Source organism: Mauremys reevesii, linkage group 15 (assembly GCF_016161935.1).
Source record: "Mauremys reevesii isolate NIE-2019 linkage group 15, ASM1616193v1, whole genome shotgun sequence".
NCBI lineage: Eukaryota > Metazoa > Chordata > Testudines > Geoemydidae > Mauremys > Mauremys reevesii.
In genome coordinates, this window is record NC_052637.1 from 18,590,938 (window position 1) to 18,610,028 (window position 19,091).

The 19,091-nt window shown below is 53.4% G+C and overlaps 1 protein-coding gene across 1 annotated transcript in view; it reads left to right on the top strand.

The window, feature by feature from the left end:
- The first annotated feature begins 10,882 nt into the window (after positions 1-10,882).
- The window catches only part of DHRS7C (dehydrogenase/reductase 7C), a 445,910-nt gene continuing 437,701 nt past the window's right edge, over positions 10,883-19,091 (top strand). The window contains exon 1 of the mRNA XM_039501164.1: positions 10,883-11,151. The gene's annotated coding sequence lies outside the window, so the exon portion shown is untranslated. The remainder of the gene's footprint in view (positions 11,152-19,091) is intronic.

A 19,091-nucleotide genomic window follows, 5' to 3' on the forward strand; every position in this document is an offset into this window, starting at 1 on the left:
TCAGGGAACAGAAAACTGTTAATCTAGTGGCCAGTATATCTGCCTTCTGCTATTCTGCTGTACCCACCTGGCCTGGGTCTATCACATATCCCTCCCCCCTGTTCAACACCAAGGGGTTGGGCAGCTTGGGACGCCAGACAGTGTACGCGTGATAAGCCATCGGCATTGCCATGGCGACTCCCTGCTCTGTGCTCTATGAGGAACTGGAAAGGTTGGAGGGATAAGAACCACCTGGTTACCCTTGTGTTCTTTTCCTTGTTCCGTTGCATCCATTGAAGAGGGGTATGATCAGTCACATGGATAAATCTGCGCCCCAGCAGGTAGTAACGCAACGTTTCCATGGCCCATTTTACAGCGAGGCACTCTCTCTCCACCACTGCATATTTTTGTTCCCTCGGAAGGAGTTTCCTACTGCGGTAGAGAACTGGGTGTTCCTCCTCCCCAACCATCTGCGACAGGATTGCCCCTAACCCTACCTCGGATGCATCTGTCTGTAGGATAAAGTCCTTGTTGAAATCTGGGGCTATTAATACAGGGTTACTGCAGAGGGCAGTCCGTAAGTCCACAAATGCCCTTTCTGTTGCATCGGACCATCTGACTGGATCAGGACCACGGGCCTTCACTAAGTCCGTTAGGGGACTTGCTCTTGTAGCAAAATGGGGGATGAAACGCCGGTAATACCCCACCACCCCTAGGAATGCTTGGACCTGCTTCTTACGACTCGGCCGAGGCCAATTTTGGATGGCCTCTAACTTATTCAGTTGGGGTTTTACCAGACTTTTTCCTACCACGTAGCCAAGATATTTGGCCTCCGTGAACTCTACAGCACACTTACCAGGGTTCGCCGTAAGGCCAGCTCCCCGGAAGGTATCAAGGACCGCCCCCACTTTTTCCAAGTGGGTCTCCCAGTCTGGGGTATGAATCACCACGTCATCCAAGTAGGCCACAGCATAACTGGTATGGGGGCGTAATAACTTGTCCATGAGGCGCTGAAAGGTAGCTGGAGCCCCATGTAGTCCAAAAGGAAGGACCGTATATTGGAAGAGACCCTCTGGTGTAGAAAACACCATCTTTTCTTTTGCATCTTCGGCTAGGGGAATCTGCCAGTACCCCTTCATCAAGTCTAAGGTTGTCAAGTACCGGGCATTCCCCAGAGGGTCCACTAGTTCATCTATGCGGGGTATAGGGTAGGCATCAAACTGGGATATTTCATTTAGTCGACGGAAATCACTGCAGAACCTTGTGGTGCCATCAGGTTTGGGTACCAACACTATTGGGCTGGACCACTGACTGTGGGATTCTTCGATGACCCCCATCTCCAGCATTTTCCTGACTTCCGCTTTTATTTCCTCCCTTTTGGCTGCTGGCACCCGGTAGGGCCTCATAGTTACTCTGGCTCCAGGGTTTGTGATGATGTGGTGATATGTCCCAGTTGTGCGACCTGGCTTTGTCGAGAATACATCTTGATATTGGGCAATCATCTCAGTTACCTCTTTCTTCTGGGCTGTCGTTAGATAAGGAGACATCCTCACCTGTTCAGGATTTTTGTTCCCTGGGTGCAGCTCTTTTCTAATCACTGTGCATGCCTCTCGCGCATGCCATGGTTTCAGAAGGTTGACATGATATAGCTGCTCTACTTTTCGACGTCCTGGTTGTCGCACCTTGTAATTTACTTTCCCTACGGGTTCAACTATTTCATAGGGCCCTTGCCACTGGGTCAACAGCTTACTTTTGGCCGTGGGTACCAGTACCATTATTCGGTCACCAGTTTGAAACTGACGAAGCTTGGCTTGGCGGTCATAGTAGGTTCTCTGGGCCTCTTGAGCCTTCTCTAGGTGTTCCCTCACTATGGGAGTGACCCGGGCTAGCCGATCCCTCATCTGTAGTACATGTTCTATTACGTTCTTCCCCTCACTGGGTTCCTCCTCCCAAATTTCCTTGGCTATGTCCAGGATGCCTTGGGGGTTGCGTCCATACAACAGTTCAAAGGGGGAGAATCCAGTGGAAGCTTGGGGGACCTCACGGATGGCGAACATGAGGTACGGTAGTAGGTTGTCCCAATCTTTCCCATCCTTGCTTACCACCTTTCTTATCATGGACTTGAGGGTTCGGTTAAATCTTTCCACCAGACCATCGGTTTGTGGATGGTAAACCAAGGTCCGCAGCATCTGGACATGGAGCAGGGAACACAAATCCTTCATCAGTTTGGACATGAATGGTGTTCCCTGCCCTACCCAGGCAAAGATTGCCACTAATTCTTTGGCAATGCTCTTGGAAGCTGTATTTCGTAAGGAGACAGCTTCTGGGTACCTAGTTGCATAGTCTAGGATGACAAGCACATACTGGTGGCCTCGGGTCGTTTTCTCTAGCGGCCCCACAAGATCCATGGCGATCCTTTCGAATGGGACTTCGATGATCGGCAGCGGTACCAGAGGAGCCCTGTGACCCCTTAGATGTGGACGAGGGCTGTGCAGTTGACATTCAGGGCAAGAGGCACAGTACCACCTGACGTCTTCATGTACCCCCAACCAGAAGAACCTGCGTAAGATTCGCGCCTGGGTTTTCTCCACTCCCAAGTGTCCTCCAAAAAGGTGACTGTGAACGAGACTTAATATTGCCTTCTGGTGTTTCCGGGGGACTAGGGGCTGGTGTACCTCTTGCTCCTGCATTTGCACAACCCGGTATAGGAGATTCCTCTTGATCACAAAATAAGGCCCTGGCCCCCGGGCCTTTCCCTCTGCGGGTACCCCATCTATCTCAGCCACCTCCTTCCTGGCGTTCTCGTACCTTGGGTCTTCCACCTGGTCCCGTCCAAAAGTCTCTCTCTCTGGGCTTAACAGCCTGAACTCTGGGGGATCTGTCTCTGCCCTCTCGGCTGGCTCCGTGAGGTTGGGGTTGGAAGTCGTCTCTGACCCCTCCGCTGTCTCAGGGCCCTCCCCTTCAGTTGCCCATGTACGTCTGCCTACACAGGCGACCCTCTGTCCTTGTATCAGGATTCGGGTACCCAAGGCCTTGGCCGCCCTTCTTTCTCTTTTGGTCTTCCTGCCCTTCCCTGGGACAGGGAATAGCTCCTGGAACATTTCCGCAAAAAATGGGAGGTGACATTTTGCCGCGGAAACCCCCTGAAGTTCAGGGAGCTCCTCTCCCTCCAATTCCTCTGGTGGGAGCAAGTTTCCAAACCCAGGGAAATCTCTACCTATGAGCACGGGGTATGGGAGATTTGGGACTACCCCTGCTTTCACACTGGTGACATTTCCCTGAATTTCAATTTTTACTGGTATGATGGCTGGTAGTAGCTAACAGTCCCATGGACACAGGTTACCCCCATACGTTGGCCTGCATTAACTGGCTGCGCTTCACTAATTTACCTGAAATCAGGGTGATAGCACTCCCCGAGTCTACGAGTGGCATGGTTTCTACCCCATTCAACTTTACCTGCCTTGTATATTTATGTGGGGTGACTGTGACCCCTACAATATTGAGTAGGCTGCATGGGTCTGCCCCGTTCCCCAGGTTACACTGCCTTGGCTCTATGACATTGGGGCACTGGGCAGCTATGTGCCCCAACTCCCCGCACCCATAACACCTATAATTGCTTCTAGTCATTCCCCTATCACGTGGGTTAGGGGATTTAGTCCCAGGGTTCCCCCCACTCAGCCCTTCCCCTTCCTTCTGGTTCCCGACTGGTTTTTTACCTCCCTCTTCTTCCACCTAGGACTTCCTGGGGGTTTGGCCGCCCGACCCTCTATGGTCGGGGTCAAATGTTTGTTTCGTGAGGGGCCTTCCTTGGGTAGTTGGGTTAATTCCCTGGCTGTTATCCGTCTTTCTACCAATGTGATCATTTCGTCATAGGTGGACGGATCGTTCTGGCAGACCCATTTGCGGAGATCTGGCGGCAGTCCCTGCATGTAATGGTCCATGACCAAAGTCTCTAATATCTCCTCCAGGCTGCATGCCTCAGGCCGTAACCACTTCCGAGCAAGGTGTATGAGGTTGAATAGTTGGGACCTTGGAGGTTTGTTCTCCCTGTATTTCCACTCCTGGAACCTCTGGGCCCGTACCGCTGCTGTCACCCCGGATCGTGCTAGGATCTCTGCCCTCAGCCGGGAATAGTCAGCGGCATCCTGAGTGGGCAGATCAAAGTAGGCCTTCTGGGCCTCTCCACACAAGAGAGGGACGAGAATGCTGGCCCACTGCTCCAGGGGCCACGCCTCACGCTGTGCAGTCCTTTCAAATGAGAGGAGATACGGCTCTATGTCATCGTCTGCCGTCATCTTTGGCAGACAACCGGTGGCCCTCAGGGTTCACGTCCCATTGGACCCCTGGGCCTGGGTGGTGAGGATCTTCAGCTGGTCCACAACCTCGCACAGGAGGGCTCGATCTTGGGTCGCCTGGCTCATTAATAATTGGTTGGTTTCCTGCTGTAACCTCACGAACTCCTGTTGTGCCATCGCCTGAGCCCGGGTTGCCTCCTGCTGGGATGCTGTGGCTTGCACCAGTGCTCTCACCACCTCCTCCATGGTGGTACAAACATCATCAACAACAAAAACCCACAACCAAAAACCCCAGTGCACTTTTTTTGTTTTGTTTTTTGTTTTTGTTTTCTTGGGAGGGGGTGTTGGTTGTTTTTTTGGTTTTTTTTTTTAGTAAACACCTCTTTGTTCCGCCACGCTGTGAACAATCACGATCCCACTTTTAACACCAGTTGTGGCAGAGCTCTGACCTTGCTCCTGTGGGTCCTGTGCTTCTAGGCGGTTTATGCTAGCCTCAGTGGCTCACTGTGACCCTCCACGTAGCCCTTCTCTCTCTAGGGCCAGGGTTACAGTCTACTGAGCCCTTTTCATCATAGGCCTGCAAGGAGGTTGGTGAGAGAACTCCCACAGTCTCTGTTCAGCCTCCTGTCCTGACAGGGACCTGACTTCCCCTTCCAGGAGATGTTCCTGTAGTGGTGGGTTGGGGGGAACCCGGGCCCGCCCTCTACTCCGGGTTCCAGCCCAGGGACCCTAATGGTAGCAGTTGTTGGCAGCCAACCTTTCACTGCCAAAGTTGCTACATTTCCCTGGGCCACTTCCCCACAGCTCTCCTGATTCTCCCTTTTTCATCCTTACCTTAGGGTTCCTTTAATTATGGTTTTAGGGTGTCTTCAGTAACGAGCCCTTCAGCTGCACTTCCTCTCCTCTGGCTCCCTGAGTCCCCTGCCTGACTGGAGTGAGCCCTTTGTATAGTATCAGCAGGGCCTTAATTAGAGTCAGGTGGTCACATTAACTGAATGGCCTCACCTGACTCTTTACAGCTTAATTAGAGTCAGGTGTTCTCATTAGCCTGGAGCAGCCCCTGCTCTAGTCAGTCAGAGAACAGAAAACTGTTAATCCAGTGGCCAGTATATCTGCCTTCTGCTATTCTGCTGTACCCACCTGGCCTGGGTCTATCACAGAGGGTACTGGGCATGGGGGTTTGAGGTTTGTGGGAGTCTCTGGGTGATGTGGCACTGGGCGTAGGGAGTCAGAGGGGTGCTGGGCAGGGGCCTAGCATGGTGCAGCATGGGCTCACCCCCAAGGGGAAGAAGCACGATGGCAGCACAGGGCCAGGCTGGGCAGTGTGCATCTGGCAGCTCCCGGTTTGTAAACAGTGCTCTTGTCCTGGGCTGGGTGAAGTGGGGCTGTCCCTGCCATGCCATGACTCATCTCCCATTGCCCCCAGCCAGCCCCTCACTCTGAGGACTGTGCCCCCCTGCCCCATGTCTCCATTTCCCCCATGGGGGCCCAGAAATATGTTTAGCACTGGGCCCACAAAAGGTTAATCCGGCCCTTTTTGGGGTGCAGGCTCTGGGATGGAGTTGGGGGGCAGAAGGGTTGCAGGCTATGGGGAGTTTGAGTGAAGGCTACAGGCTCTGACCTGGGGCAGGGAATTGAGGTACAGGATGGGGTTCAGACATGTGGGCTCTGGGATGGAGTTCACAACTCAGCACATTATATAAGAGAAAGAAGCTGCAGTGATTTCACATAGATATAGAAACTGATAGAAGACTCTTACATATTCAAAATGTGAGATGCATAGTTTGAGGGATGGAGTGTTTGTACAACAGTTGTTTAAGACTGAGGGCTTGGCTACACTTGAGAGTTGCAGCGCTGGTGGTGGCTTTACAACGCTGCAACTCACTCACTGTCCACAATGGCAAGGCACATACTGCGCTGTATCTCCCTGGCTACAGCTCTGGTTGTACTCCACCTCGACAAGAGGAATAAAGACTATAGCACTGCTGATGCAGCATTGCCCCGCCAGTGTGACCACCAAAAGTGCTGTTACTGGCCTCCGGAAGTGTTCGGCAGTATCCCAGAATACCTGTTCTAACCACTCTGCTCATCAGTTCAAACTCTACTGCCCTGGCCTCAGATGACCAACCGTCAGACCCACCCTTTAAATTCCCCAGGAATTTGAAAAATCCCCTTCCTGTTTGCTCAGCCAGGTGTGGAGTGCAATCAGTGAATCTTTCCAGGTGACCATGCCTCCACGTGCCAAACAAGCCCCAGTATGGAGCAATGGCGAGTTGCTGGACCTCATCAGTGTTTGGAGGGAGGAAGCTGTGCAGTCCCAGCTGCGCTCCAGCCATAGCTGGATATTACGATACCTATGGGCAGATATCAAGGGCCATGATGGAATGGGGCCATGACCGGGACGCGCTGCAGTGCAGGGTTAAAGTGAAGGAGCTGTGGAGTGCCTACTGCAAAGCCCACGAGGGAAACTGCTGCTCCGGTGCTGCCCCCACGGCCTGCCATTTCTACAAAGAGCTGGATGCGATACTTGGGGGTGACCCCACCTCCACTCCGAGGACAACCATGGACACTTCAAAGCGGGGGGAGGAGGAGGAGGAGGAAAGCGAGAGTGAGGGTACTGGGGTGGGGGGAGACACCCTGGAGTCCCTAGAGGCATGCCGCCAGGAGCTCTTCTCAAGCCAGGAGGAAGGTAGCCAATCGTAGCAGCCGGGACTTGGTGGAGGACAAACAGAGGAGCAGGTTCCCGGTAAGTGGCTTTTATTTTCCTGATGGAAATTTTTCAGGAGAGGAGGGTTAGGGATGCATGCATGCCTAGATGTGGAATAGCGCATTGATCTGGTCTATCATGTTACGGTAATTGGCCTCAGTAATCTCTTCAAAAGTCTCATCCAGAGCATGGGCAATGCGCTTGCGCAGGTTTATTGGGAGAGCCACTGTGGTCTTTGTCCCAGTCAGACTAACGTGTCTGCACCACTGTGCCGCGAGGGGTGGGGGGACCATTGCTGCACACAGGCAAGCTGCATAGGGGCCAGGGCGGAATCCGCATTGCAGTAGAAGAGCCTCCCGTGCTTCCTAGGTGACCCACAGCAGCGAGGTATCTTCCAGGATAAACTCCTGTGGAAAATGTTGGGAGAGTGTTCAGTGTAGGTGCCCCCTGCAGCTGTTGGCTCTCCCCAATGCACAGAAATCCAGAGGACAGTACAGCCCTGAAACAATCAGTCCCCCTTACTCACCGTTTCGGGGCTCCCGTGGGTTATGTGCACTCTCTTTGAGATGGGAAAATTATGCTTTTGTGAAGACCATATGTGCCCTCATTAAGTGCGGGGGAATTACTCTGTCTGGTATAAACAATGATGCCTCTGTTAAGTGTTGCATTTTGCCTTTACAGATGCAACCTTGAGATCTCGGCTGTCTGTGTTATCACCAGCTGAGAGACTACAAAACCTCAGGAAGAGGCCGCGAAAAAGCAAAGACAACATGCTGCAAGAAGTGATGCACCAATCTCTCACAGAGAATCAAAAAGCGCAGGAGTGGAGGGAGAAGGAAAGCAGGATCCGCAAGGAAAACACAGCGCACAGGAAGCAAAGCACGGAGTGGCTGATAAGCATCCTGGAGCGGCAAGCGGACTCTATCCAGGTGCTCGTAGCCATGCAGGCGGAGCACTACCACCCCCCCCCCCGCACCCCTTGTCCCAAAGCTCTTTCCCTTGTGCCCCCATGTCAGCTCCAAACTTCCTTCTTCAACATCTGGGTTTTTACCACCACCAGCTGCCTCCAGCACCTGTATGTTCACCAACCAGCCCTGAGAACTACGACCCTTATCCTCTACACTCAACCTCCATCACCATGCAGTATAGCCATCCTGAAGTGCAGCAGTCATTGCACAGCACTCCAGACAGGACATATGCAAATCTGTGATTGTACAGTTCCACCCCCCACCCCCTGGCCCTTTCAGATTCCAAAAAAGTTGTGTTTCTTTCAATAAAGTAATTTTCTTTTCAATAAATGAATTTTTGGCTTTGAAAACAGTCTTTATTATTGCATAAAGTTAAAGATACCTTAGCCCAGGAAAGAAACAGGCACTGCAAATCAGCTTAGCAAACACAGATTCTTACTAACATTGTAACCACTGCACTTCACTCCCGTGCAGGGCACCAAACATTACTGTTGGTTTTCAGCCTCAAATTCCTCCCTCAAGGCATCCCTAATCCTTGCAGCCCTGTGCTGGGCCTCTCTAGTAGCCCTGCTCTCTGGCTGTGCAAATTCAGCCTCCAGGCGTTGAACCTCGGAGGTCCATGCCTGACTGAATCTTTCACCCTTCCCTTCACAAATATTATGGAGGGTACAGCACGCGGATATAACCGCGGGGATGCTGCTTTCCCTCAAGTCCAGCTTCCCATACAGCGATCGCCAGTGGCCCTTTAAACGGCCAAAAGCACACTCCACAGTCATTCGGCACCAGCTCAGCCTGTAGCTGAACCATTGCTGCTGTCAAGGCTCCCTGTGTACAGTTTCATGAGCCACGGCATTAACGGGTAAGCGGGGTCTCCAAGGATCACAATGGGCATTTTGATGTCCCCTACTGTGATCTTCCGCTTTGGGAAAAAAGTCCCGGCCTGCAGCTTCCTGAAGAGGCCAGTGTTCCGAAAGATGCGTGCATCATGCACCTTTCCGGGCCAGCCCGCATTAATGTCAATGAAACACCCACGGTGATCCACAAGCACCCAGAGAACCATAGAGAAATACCCCTTCTGAATAACGTACTTGGATGCTAGGTGGGATGGTGCCAGAATAGGAATATGCGTCCCATCTATCGCCCCTCCACAGTTAGGGAAACCCATTTGTGCAAAGCCATCCACAATATCCTACACGTTCCCCAGAGTCATGGTTCTTCTTAGCAGGATGCGATTAATGGCCCTGCAAACTTGAATCAACACGATTCCAACGGTCAACTTTCCCACTCCAAACTGGTTCGTGACCATTCGGTAGCTGTCTGGAGTTGCCAGCTTCCAGATTGCAATAGCCACCCGCTTTTCCATCGGCAGGGCAGCTCTCAATCTCGTGTCCTTGCGCCGCAGGGTGGGGTCGAGCTCCTCACAGTCCCATGAAAGTGGCTTTTCTCATCCAAAAGTTCTGAAGCCACTGCTCATCATCCCAGACTTCCATGATCCCACCACTCAGTGCTTGTTTCCCGAGCCCAAAAGCGGTGTTCCATGGTGCTGAGCATGTCTGTGAATGCCACAAGCAATTTCGTGTCATACGCATTACACGACTCGCTATCATCGTCGGACTCCTCACTCACTTTGGATCTTAAGGAATAGCTCAACTGCCAAACGTGATGCGCTGGCGAGACTCGTCAGCATACTCCTCAGCAGTTAGGGCTCCATTTCCTGCAGACCGAAATGGAACACAGAATTGCGCTGCACAGAAACCGTGGAAAGATGGCGCCAAATGTGGATGGAAACACAGGGATTGCTGGGATGTGAAGCGATGCATCACGGGGCGTTGGGACAGGAACCAGAATGACCCGCCTCCTTCCCACAACCCATGGCACCAGAATAGGAAGAGGTGGTCTGTGGGATAGCTGCCCATAATGCACCACTCCCAACACCGCTGCAAATGCTGCAAATGTGGCCACACTGCAGCGCTGTCCCCACACAGCTGTACGAAGACAGGTTTAACTCCCAGTGCTGTACAGCTGCAAGTGTAGCCAAACCCTGAGAGGAGCTGCAGTGTCTAAGCTTTGACAGTCTAGGAATTGGGCTGCCTGTGCCTTTAAGAACCCAGCCCCAGGAACCCGCCCTCTGCTCCTGCGCTGACATGCAGCCTCCTGTGAGGAGAACAAAAAAAGCCTCTGTACCCCCCCAGGGGCTGCTCCAGGCACCAGCGCGAGAAGCAGGTGCCTGGAGCGGTAATTCGGTGGCAGTACGCCAAAGGTGCAGGACTGGTGGACCGAGGGATGGCTCCAGGCTCCAGGTCCCAAGCAGCCAAAAAAAAAAAAAAAGTTGCGATCGTGATCTGTGGCAATTCAGCGGGAGGTCCTTCGCTCCAAGCGGGAGTGAGGGACCCTCCGCCAAATTGCTGACGAATCCCTGAAAGTGCCGCCCCACTCCCGAGTTGCCACCCCAAGCACCTGCTTGATAAGCTGGTGCCTGGAGCCGGCCCTGGGTGGACCTCCCGCAGGTGCGCCGCCAAAAGCCACCTGCCTGCCCAGCTTGGGGTGGCAAAATACATAGAGCCGCCCCTGGCACCCCCTACATGCCTAGATTTGCGAGCACAGCAGGTGGCTCATCCCACGGGGTCACTGTTCCCCCCTCCCCCTCCCTAAATGGGGGTTTTGTCCCCACACAGGATCTGACAGCGTCTCCCCCCTGGGCTTAACCCAGTCTCCCACCCCTGATTTCCCCCCTTCAGCCCCTCTCCTGCCGCTACCTACAGGACCTTGACCCCCCCCCCCAGCTCCCTTCCCCCCGCTGCGATTTGCCCCCCTTGAGCCTTTTAAACCCCTCCAAAGAGGAGGCAGCAAATCATAAGGAGAAGTGAGGGCAGAGAGCGGGCAGTGGCAACAGCGAAGGCTACTGGGCATGCGCAGTTCCGGGTGAGCCTGCTCAGTGCACCCAACGTAGGGACTGGGGAGCGGCACCAGGAAGTGACTCGCTCGCCCTGCAGTGACTGTGGGGCGCTGTGGGGAGCCCGCGCTCCTTGCAAGATCCCCGAGCCCCGGCGGCTGCTGCTGGGACCCCGGAACGGGGAATCTCCAGCGCTGACAGTCCCGCTGCTCCCAGGAGCCTCTCGCAGGGCAGAGCCCCCAGCCTGGCCAGGACCCCCCTTCCCGCCCCCAGCCCCTGCTCCCAGGGCGGGCACCGCTTGGAGGGAAGGTAAGAGAGACCTGCCCATCCCCCACCCCCAGGGAGCGGTGCCCCCGGTGCCACCCTGCTCCCAGCGGAGCTGGCTGCGATTCCTGCCCATTGTTTGCAGGTGATGGTGAACAGAGATGTGCGAGTGGGCAGCCATGGGGATGAGGCTGAGGGAATACCCAGGAATCAGGGGGTGAATTGTGGGGCTCAGGAGAACAGAGCTGGAACAGAGGGAAACTGGGAGGGGGGGGAGAAAGAGAAGAAAAGGATGTGTGTGGGGAGGGGGGGCTGTGGGGAGCCTGAAGGGAGAATATGAGAGCAAGCGAGACTGGGGGGGAGGAGAGAGAACCAGAAGGTAGGAGAAGAGAGAGGGATGGTGAGAGATACAATGGCAGCTCCCCCAGCCCATGGGGGAGGAGAGGGGCAGGGGGCTACCGCACCCAGCAGACAGTGGGGAATTCCCCCCCCCCCCCCCCGAAATGGTCAAACAAGCATTGGCGGTGGGAGGGCAGGGGACTTCCCACTAAGGGCTCAGAATGTACAGGGCAAATATCCTTTCCTCCACCCCCTCCCCACATCCTGCTCCCAATTTAGTCTTTTTGTTTTTTAAGACAGTCTCATTATTTGTGGGTCTGACTCCTGCGTGTTAAATGTTTGCAGTTGACAGCACTAAAGAGGGCCCTGCTCTGATTTCTGTGCAGGATTCTGTGTTAAACCCGAGTAACTGCTAGCAATAGCAGTCAGCGAGTCCAACTGGTATTTATTTTGGTTGGTTCAGGTTTGGGTTCAGTTCCATTCAATCTGTTCAGTTTCATTTCTGGTTGTAGTCACCCAAAGAAATGAAAATAAAAGTTCAGATACCAGTTTAAATCCTATTTCAATCTTAGTGGAGGTAAATTCAAAAAAGAGAGCTGCAACTTAAAATGTAAAATATTTGATTATTGGCTGTTTGTTTTTTAACTTTGCCATTACTTGAGTTTTCCTAGTGCTTTTGTGTTGTGAAATGAACAAAAAAAAATTTCATGCACAATTTGTTTGAGCAACATAAGTCTTTGCTTGGCCATATTGGACCTCTGCAGTGAAAGGATACATCTGTGGCCTGGACATTTTCTTTCAACGCTTACTTGTGTTAGTGGAACTGCCAGTACAATTTTTGCTAGTTGTTTCAGCTTGGGCATGACATTTTTTAGATGTTCCCAGTAGTCTGGTATGTTTTCTTTCTTATGGAGATGTGGCCCATCTGTGAATGAATCAGAAATAGGCACATTCCTTTTTTAGGCTTTTCTTTGTCCAGATATTGCTTCCTTTTTAGAGATTTCAAATGCTTTCAGAAGATGTTCCAATTCATCTTTCAATTTCAGATGTGTTGGACAGTCATTCTATGACATCTTTATTTCTGACTCAAACATTTCCATCTTAGAATCATAGAATATCAGGGTTGGAAGGGACCTCAGGAGGTCATCTAGTCCAACCCCCTGCTTAAAGCAGGGCCAATCCCCTGACAGATTTTTGCCCAAGATCCCTAAATGGCCCCCTCAAGGACTGAACTCACAACCCTGGGTTTAGCAGGCCAATGCTCAAACCACTGAGCTATCTGTCCCTCCCCCCCTTCCTCCTCCCCCGTTATGGTGTAATGAAATTTTGCCTTGACTTTGTTCTCTGCTGAAATGAGGGTTGATACCTAGGATCAAGATATACATATGAGAGAAACATACCTATCTGGGGTGGGGGATTGGAGGTGGGTATCAGACAGTGTCCTTGGGAGTGGGCCATGTGGGCAGCTTCAGTGGGGAAGGGAGTTTGGAGCATGAACCCTGCCTCAAGTGGAGCAACTGGAGGTAGAAGCAGCCCCAGGGGCTGGGGAAGGTGGGAGGAGGCCTGTCTAAGGGGAGAAGGTTGGGGAGCTATTACCTTTGTCCTTGGGCTTGAAGAGTTATTATGAACTTCAGGGCCCAGGGAGCATCCCACATCTTCCCTCCCCAGGGTGGGCATCTCAGAGATGGTTCCTCTACCTCTGGGGCCCCCTTCTGCCTTCTATGTTGTGCCAGTAGCTCCCAAACTTCCCCTCTCACTAACTGCGCTTGTTGGATCCCCCCCTTCTCTTCTCACTATCCTGTGGCTGGCCGTTCTGGGAGCCATCACCAGCCCATTGTCTAGTTTCTTTTCTGCTCTTAAAATGAAAATAAGATCACTGTAGGTTTTTTTAAATATATTGAGCTTAAAAAATGCTGAGTATCTATTTTAACTGGTAATAGTCCCCACCCACCCACACCTCCTTTTTTTGTTCAGTTCAGGTTCAATCAGTAAAACAAAATTATGGTTCACTTTTGGTTCCGGTTCCAGTATGTAATACTGGCCTGGGGACAATGTCAGGGGGGATCCCCCTGTGATGGAGTAGGGAGTGAGGTGCATTGACCTGGGAATGTTGTGTGGGAGTTTTACTGGGACTGTCTGCATTGGTGATGGTATATCAGGGTGTGACTTCACTTGAGGGACAATACCTGAGCATGTAAGCTGAGCCCAGGAGGGGGGTTGGGGCCAGGTGACACCTTTGCCTGGGAAACTGGACAAAGGCTGGAGGAGAAGCCGGGGGGAGGTTGGATGAGACTGCTGGAGGGGGTTTCAGTTGGGAGTTGACTGGGGAAACGGAGGGATTCCCCAGGCTGGGGTCTAAGCTCCCTGCCCCCCAGATGGACCTGACTGAGGGGGTCCTGTTGTCTGCACCTACAACTCTGATTTGGACTGTGTTCCTGTCGTCTGATAAACCTTCTGTTTTACTAGCTGGCTGAGAGTCACGGTGAATTGCAGGAAGTGTGGTGGTGCAGGGCCCTAACTCCCCCACACTCCATGACAACTGGTGGTAGCGGTGGGATGTACTGCACCCAGTGGACGGCACTTTCTGCAGAAAGTGACTGGGGAGCAGTAAAACAAAGCGGGAATGATGAGGACCAGGTGTGCTGAAGATTCAGAGAGGAGTGGTTTCGGGGAGCGGAGGAGCTACGCTTAGCCCCTGGGAGTGTTCGGCCAGCGAGAAGGACTGTTGCAGTAACGGGGTCCCCCTGGGGACTGCAGTGAGCAGGTTTGGGGTGGAGGAGTCTGCGGCTTGACCCTGGGAGAGAGGTGGTGATCTGGAGAAGGGCTGGCACACTAGAGGTTCCTCCTGGAAACTGTGGGGAACTGAGAGCACCCAGGCCTATGAGTGGCCAGCGGAAAGATGTATAACCATCTCCTTAAGAGGGACTTGGTCGAGCTGTGCAAGCAGATGGGGCTGCGCATTGGGAAGCTCACCAAAGAACAGCTGATTGCCCAGCTGGAGGAGGAAGATCGCTTGGAGGAGCCGGTCCCTGTCTCTGAGGGAAGCAGTCCGGCAGATGCAAGGCGGGCACCAGTGGGAGTGGTCAGATGGCTGGCGAGGACACCCCAGGACCCCTCCTACCTATAGCTAGGGGAGGGGCTGGGAGGAGCCCAGCGAATACTGAGGGCACTGTGTCCCTTGCTGCCAGCAGGGGATCCTCCCGTCAGAGCTCCCCCTCCCTGGAGCTGAGATGGCTGGAATGGGAGAGGGAGATAAAATTGAAAGAGCTGAAATTGAGGCAGCAAGAACTGGTGGAGAAAGAGAAGCAGAGACAGCATGAGCTGGAAGAGAAGGAGAAGCACAGGCAGTATGAGCTGGAGTTGGCAAGGCTGACTATCAGCGAGCCCCCAGCTGCGGTGAGTGAGGGGGGACCCAGGACTGCATGGAGCTTTGATAAGCGCATCCTGTCCCAACGTAAGGAAGGGGAGGACATAGATGACTTCCTGATTACCTTCGAGAAGGCCTGCAAGCTGCACCAGGTTGACCTGGCAGACAGGCTCTGGTTTCTCACCCCCTTACAGGACCTCAAAGCCATGGGGATGTACAGCCAAATGGAAGGGGTGGAGGCAGGGGACTATGAACTGTTCAAAAAGGCCCTGCTACACGAGTTTGGGTTGACTCCCGAGACATACTGGAAACCCCCTGAGATGACATATCTAGAATTGGCCCTCCGAATGCAGGGATATGCCCACAAGTGGGCAGATGGGGCCCAGGTAAGGAGGACGTACTTAACCTGATTGTACTGGAGCAACTGTATGAAGAGTATCCATCCGACCTGAGGCTGTGGTTGGTGATCAAAAAGCCAGAAGACCCGCAACACGCAGGACAGCTGGCCGATGAGTTTGTGAACAGCCGGTCAGGGGGTGGCAGGGAGGAGTCCCAAAGGAACAGGACCGCCATGATGCAGAGAGAGAGTCACCATGGGACCTCCCAAAGGGGAAGTATGAGAACCCACCCCCCTCCCCAAGGGGAACATCTGGCGTCAGGACCAACCGACCGGCTCGAAGGGACCAATGGGTCATGAGCTGCTATTACTGTGGCCAGAGAGGCCACATATGGACCCAGTGCCCCAAGCTCCAGGACAGACTGAACAGACCGAACCCACACCGAACTGGGTAGAGACACAGCTGGAGGAGGGGCAGGCTTCCCAGGCAAGGGGGGCTGTCAGCTTACCAACTGCTCAGGAGGGAGGAGTTTCCCAGACCAGCTCCCTTGGGATCTGGATGCTCCGGACTCAAGGTTCTCAGTTTACAGGGTGGGCGCGGGGCTGTCCTGTGGAGCAAGTGCCTTGTTCCCCTAGTGGTGGATGGGAGGAAGGTCAATGGTTACTGGGACACGGGCGTTGAGGTGACACTGGCCCAGCCCGAGGTGGTGTCTCCAGATCGGGTGGTTCCCAACACCTACCTGACCCTGACAGGGGTGGGCAGGACCCCATTAAAAGTGCCCATGGTGAGGGTACATCTGAAATGGGGGGCCAAGAAGGGCCCCAAGGAAGTGGGGGTGCACCACCATTTGCTCACTGAGGTGTTGATGGGGTGGAGGGACCTAGAGGATTGGCCAAGCAACCTCCAGAACACCCTGGTTGTGACCCGTAGCCAGAGTTGGCAAGGGGTACTACACCCTGACCTTGGAGAGGGTACTTCACCGGAAGCGCAGGACCCTATCCTGGAGGAGTGCCCAGGGACAAAGCTCCGGGGGGCGGCAGCTTCAGACCCAGCTGGCGAGAAGGAGCAGGTCCCTATCCCTTCCCCAGCCGCCGGGTTCCAGGGTGAGTTGCAGAAAGATCCCTCCTTGCGGAAGCTAAGGGACCTGGCCAACCTCAGTGTGACACAGACCATGGGGAGAGGCTGCCAGGAGAGGTTCCTGTGGGAGAAGGGATTCCTGTACTGAGAATGGGCTCCCCCCGGGGAAGTGGAATCATGGGGAATCCGCAGGTAGCTGGTGGTCCCCCTTAAGTATTACCGCAAGCTACTGTACTTGGCCCATGACACCCCTCTTGGGGCACCAGGGAATCCGGCACACCAGGCAGAGGCTGCTACAGAACATTTACTGGCCTGGAGTCTTTACTACTGTCCAACAGTATTGTCGATCCTGTGAGAGTGGGGAAGAAGGCCCAAGACAAGGGGAAAGTGGCTTTAAGACCTTTTGTCCATCAGAGAGGAGCCTTTCCAGAAGGTGGCTATGGACATAGTGGGGCTTCTCAGCAAGACGACTCAGTCAGGAAAGAAATACATTCTCGTGGTGGTAGATTTCACTACCTGCTACCCTGAGGCAGTGCCCTTCCATTGAAGCAGACACCATGGCAGATGCACTGCTGACCATTTTCAGCAGAGTGGGGTTCCCCAAGGAAGTCTTAACAGACCAAGGATCCAACTTCATGTCATCCCTGCTCCGGTGCTTGTGGGAGAAGTGTGGGGTCCGGCACAGCTGGGCCTCAGCATATCACCCCCAGTCCAATGGGCTGGTGGAGAGGTTCAATGGAACGCTAAAAAATGATGCTGAAAACCTTTATGAACCAGCACCCACAGGACTGGGACAACTACTTACCTCACCTGCTGTTCGTGTACAGGGAGGTACCCCAGGAGTCTACCGGATTTTCGCCTTTTGAACTGTTATATTGAAGGAGGGTAAGGGGACCCCTGGACCTGATGAGAGACGAATGGAAGGGGAAGGCCACTCCCGATGGAGAATCAGTGGTGGAGTATGTCTTGACCTTCCGCAAGAGAGAGACTTGCGGAGCTCATGGGCCTGGCCAAGGAGAATCTGGCCAGAGCCCAGAAGAAGCAGAAGGTCTGATATGACCGCATGGCACGGGCCTGCGCCTACACCACCAGAGACCAGGTGATGGTGCTCATCCCTGTGAGAAAAAACAAAGTACAAGCCACCTGGGAAGGCCCTTTCAAGGTTGTCAAGCAACTAAATGAGGTAAACTATGTGGTGGAGCTGTCTAACCGGGTGCATCACCGCTGGGTGTACCATGTGAATATGATGAAGCCATATTATGACGGGGGAATGTGGCGTTCGCCATGTGTGGACGTTGGGAGGAGCAGGGAGATGACCCTTTAGTAGATCTATTTCCTGAGGCAGGAGCTGGCTCCCCCCAGAAACAATTCCCCTCTCTGATTGGTTAACCCCGGCCCAACAAGCGGAGATCAGAGAGGTGCTGCATCTGTACTGACAGCTGTTTTCCAACCAGCCTGGACTCACTAATCTGACTGTCCACTAGGTGGAGACAGGATTGCATCCTGCTATAAGATGCTCCCCCTTTCAAGTCACAGAGAAAACTGCTCAGGACCTGGAAAGAGAGATCAGTGACATGCTGGCTTTGGGGGTGATCCAGCCATCTTCCAGCCCTTGGGCCTCACCTGTGGTGCTGGTCCCCAAAAAGGATGGGTTGATACGGTTCTGTGTGGACCATCGGAAGCTCAATGCCATCACTGTATCTGATGCCTACCCCATGCCCCGGCCTGATGAGCACCTAGACAAATTGGGAGGAGCTCGTTACCTTACCACTATGAATCTTACAAAGGGCTAATGGCATGTGCTGCTGAATACAGATACCAGGCTGAAATCAGCCTTTATTACCCCTCTGGGACTCTGTGAGTTCCTGACCCTGCCTTTCGGCCTCAAGGGGGCGCCAGCCACCTTCCAGTGCCTGGTGGATCAGCTACTGCGGGGCAGGGAGAGTTTTGCCGTGGCGTATAGCGATGACATCTGTGTCTTTAGCCATACCTGGGAGGACCATGTGTCCCAGGTTAAACAGGTGCTGGACCAACTCTAGGAGGCTGGGCTGACCATAAAAGTTGAGAAGTGCAAGATGGGGATGGCTGAAGTATCCTACCTGGGCCACCGGGTTGGGAGCGGCTGCCTAAAGCCGGAACCAGCCAAGGTGGAGGTGATCAGAGACTGTTCCCCAAACCAAAAAGCAGATCCAAGCCTTTATTGGGATGGCGGGGTACTATCGAAGATTTGTACCCCACTTTAGCTCCATAGCCTCCGCCATCACAGAACTGTGTAAGAATCATAGAATCTTGGGGTTGAAAGGGACCTCAGGAGGTCATCTAGTCTAACCCCCTGCTCAAAGCAGGACTAATCCCCAACTAAATCAAGAAGGGGAATCCAGACAAGGTGGTCTGGACCAAGCAGTGCCAGAGGGCTCTCTGCACGCTGAAGGAAGCTCTGATCAGCAGCCCAGTTCTGGCAAACCCAGACTTTGCCAAGCACTTTATGGTGTTCACTGACACCTCAGATATGGAGCTGGGTGCGGTGTTAATGCAGGATGATTAGAATGGGGAGAGAGACCCCATTGTGTACTTGAACAAGAAGTTATTACCCCAGGAGCAAAACTACGCAGCCATCGAGAAGGAATGCCTGGCCATGGTGTGGGCCCTTAAGAAACTAGAGCCATATTTCTTTGGGCAACACTTCACTGTGTACACCGAACACTCCCCCCTGACCTGGCTACACCAGATGAAAGGAGCCAATGCCAAGCTCCTTATGTGGAGCCTGCTCCTGCAGGATTACAATATGGAGGTGGTCCATGTGAAGGGAAGTGCCAATATGATAGCTGATGCGTTGTCCCAGAGAGGGGGGCCTGAACTTCCCC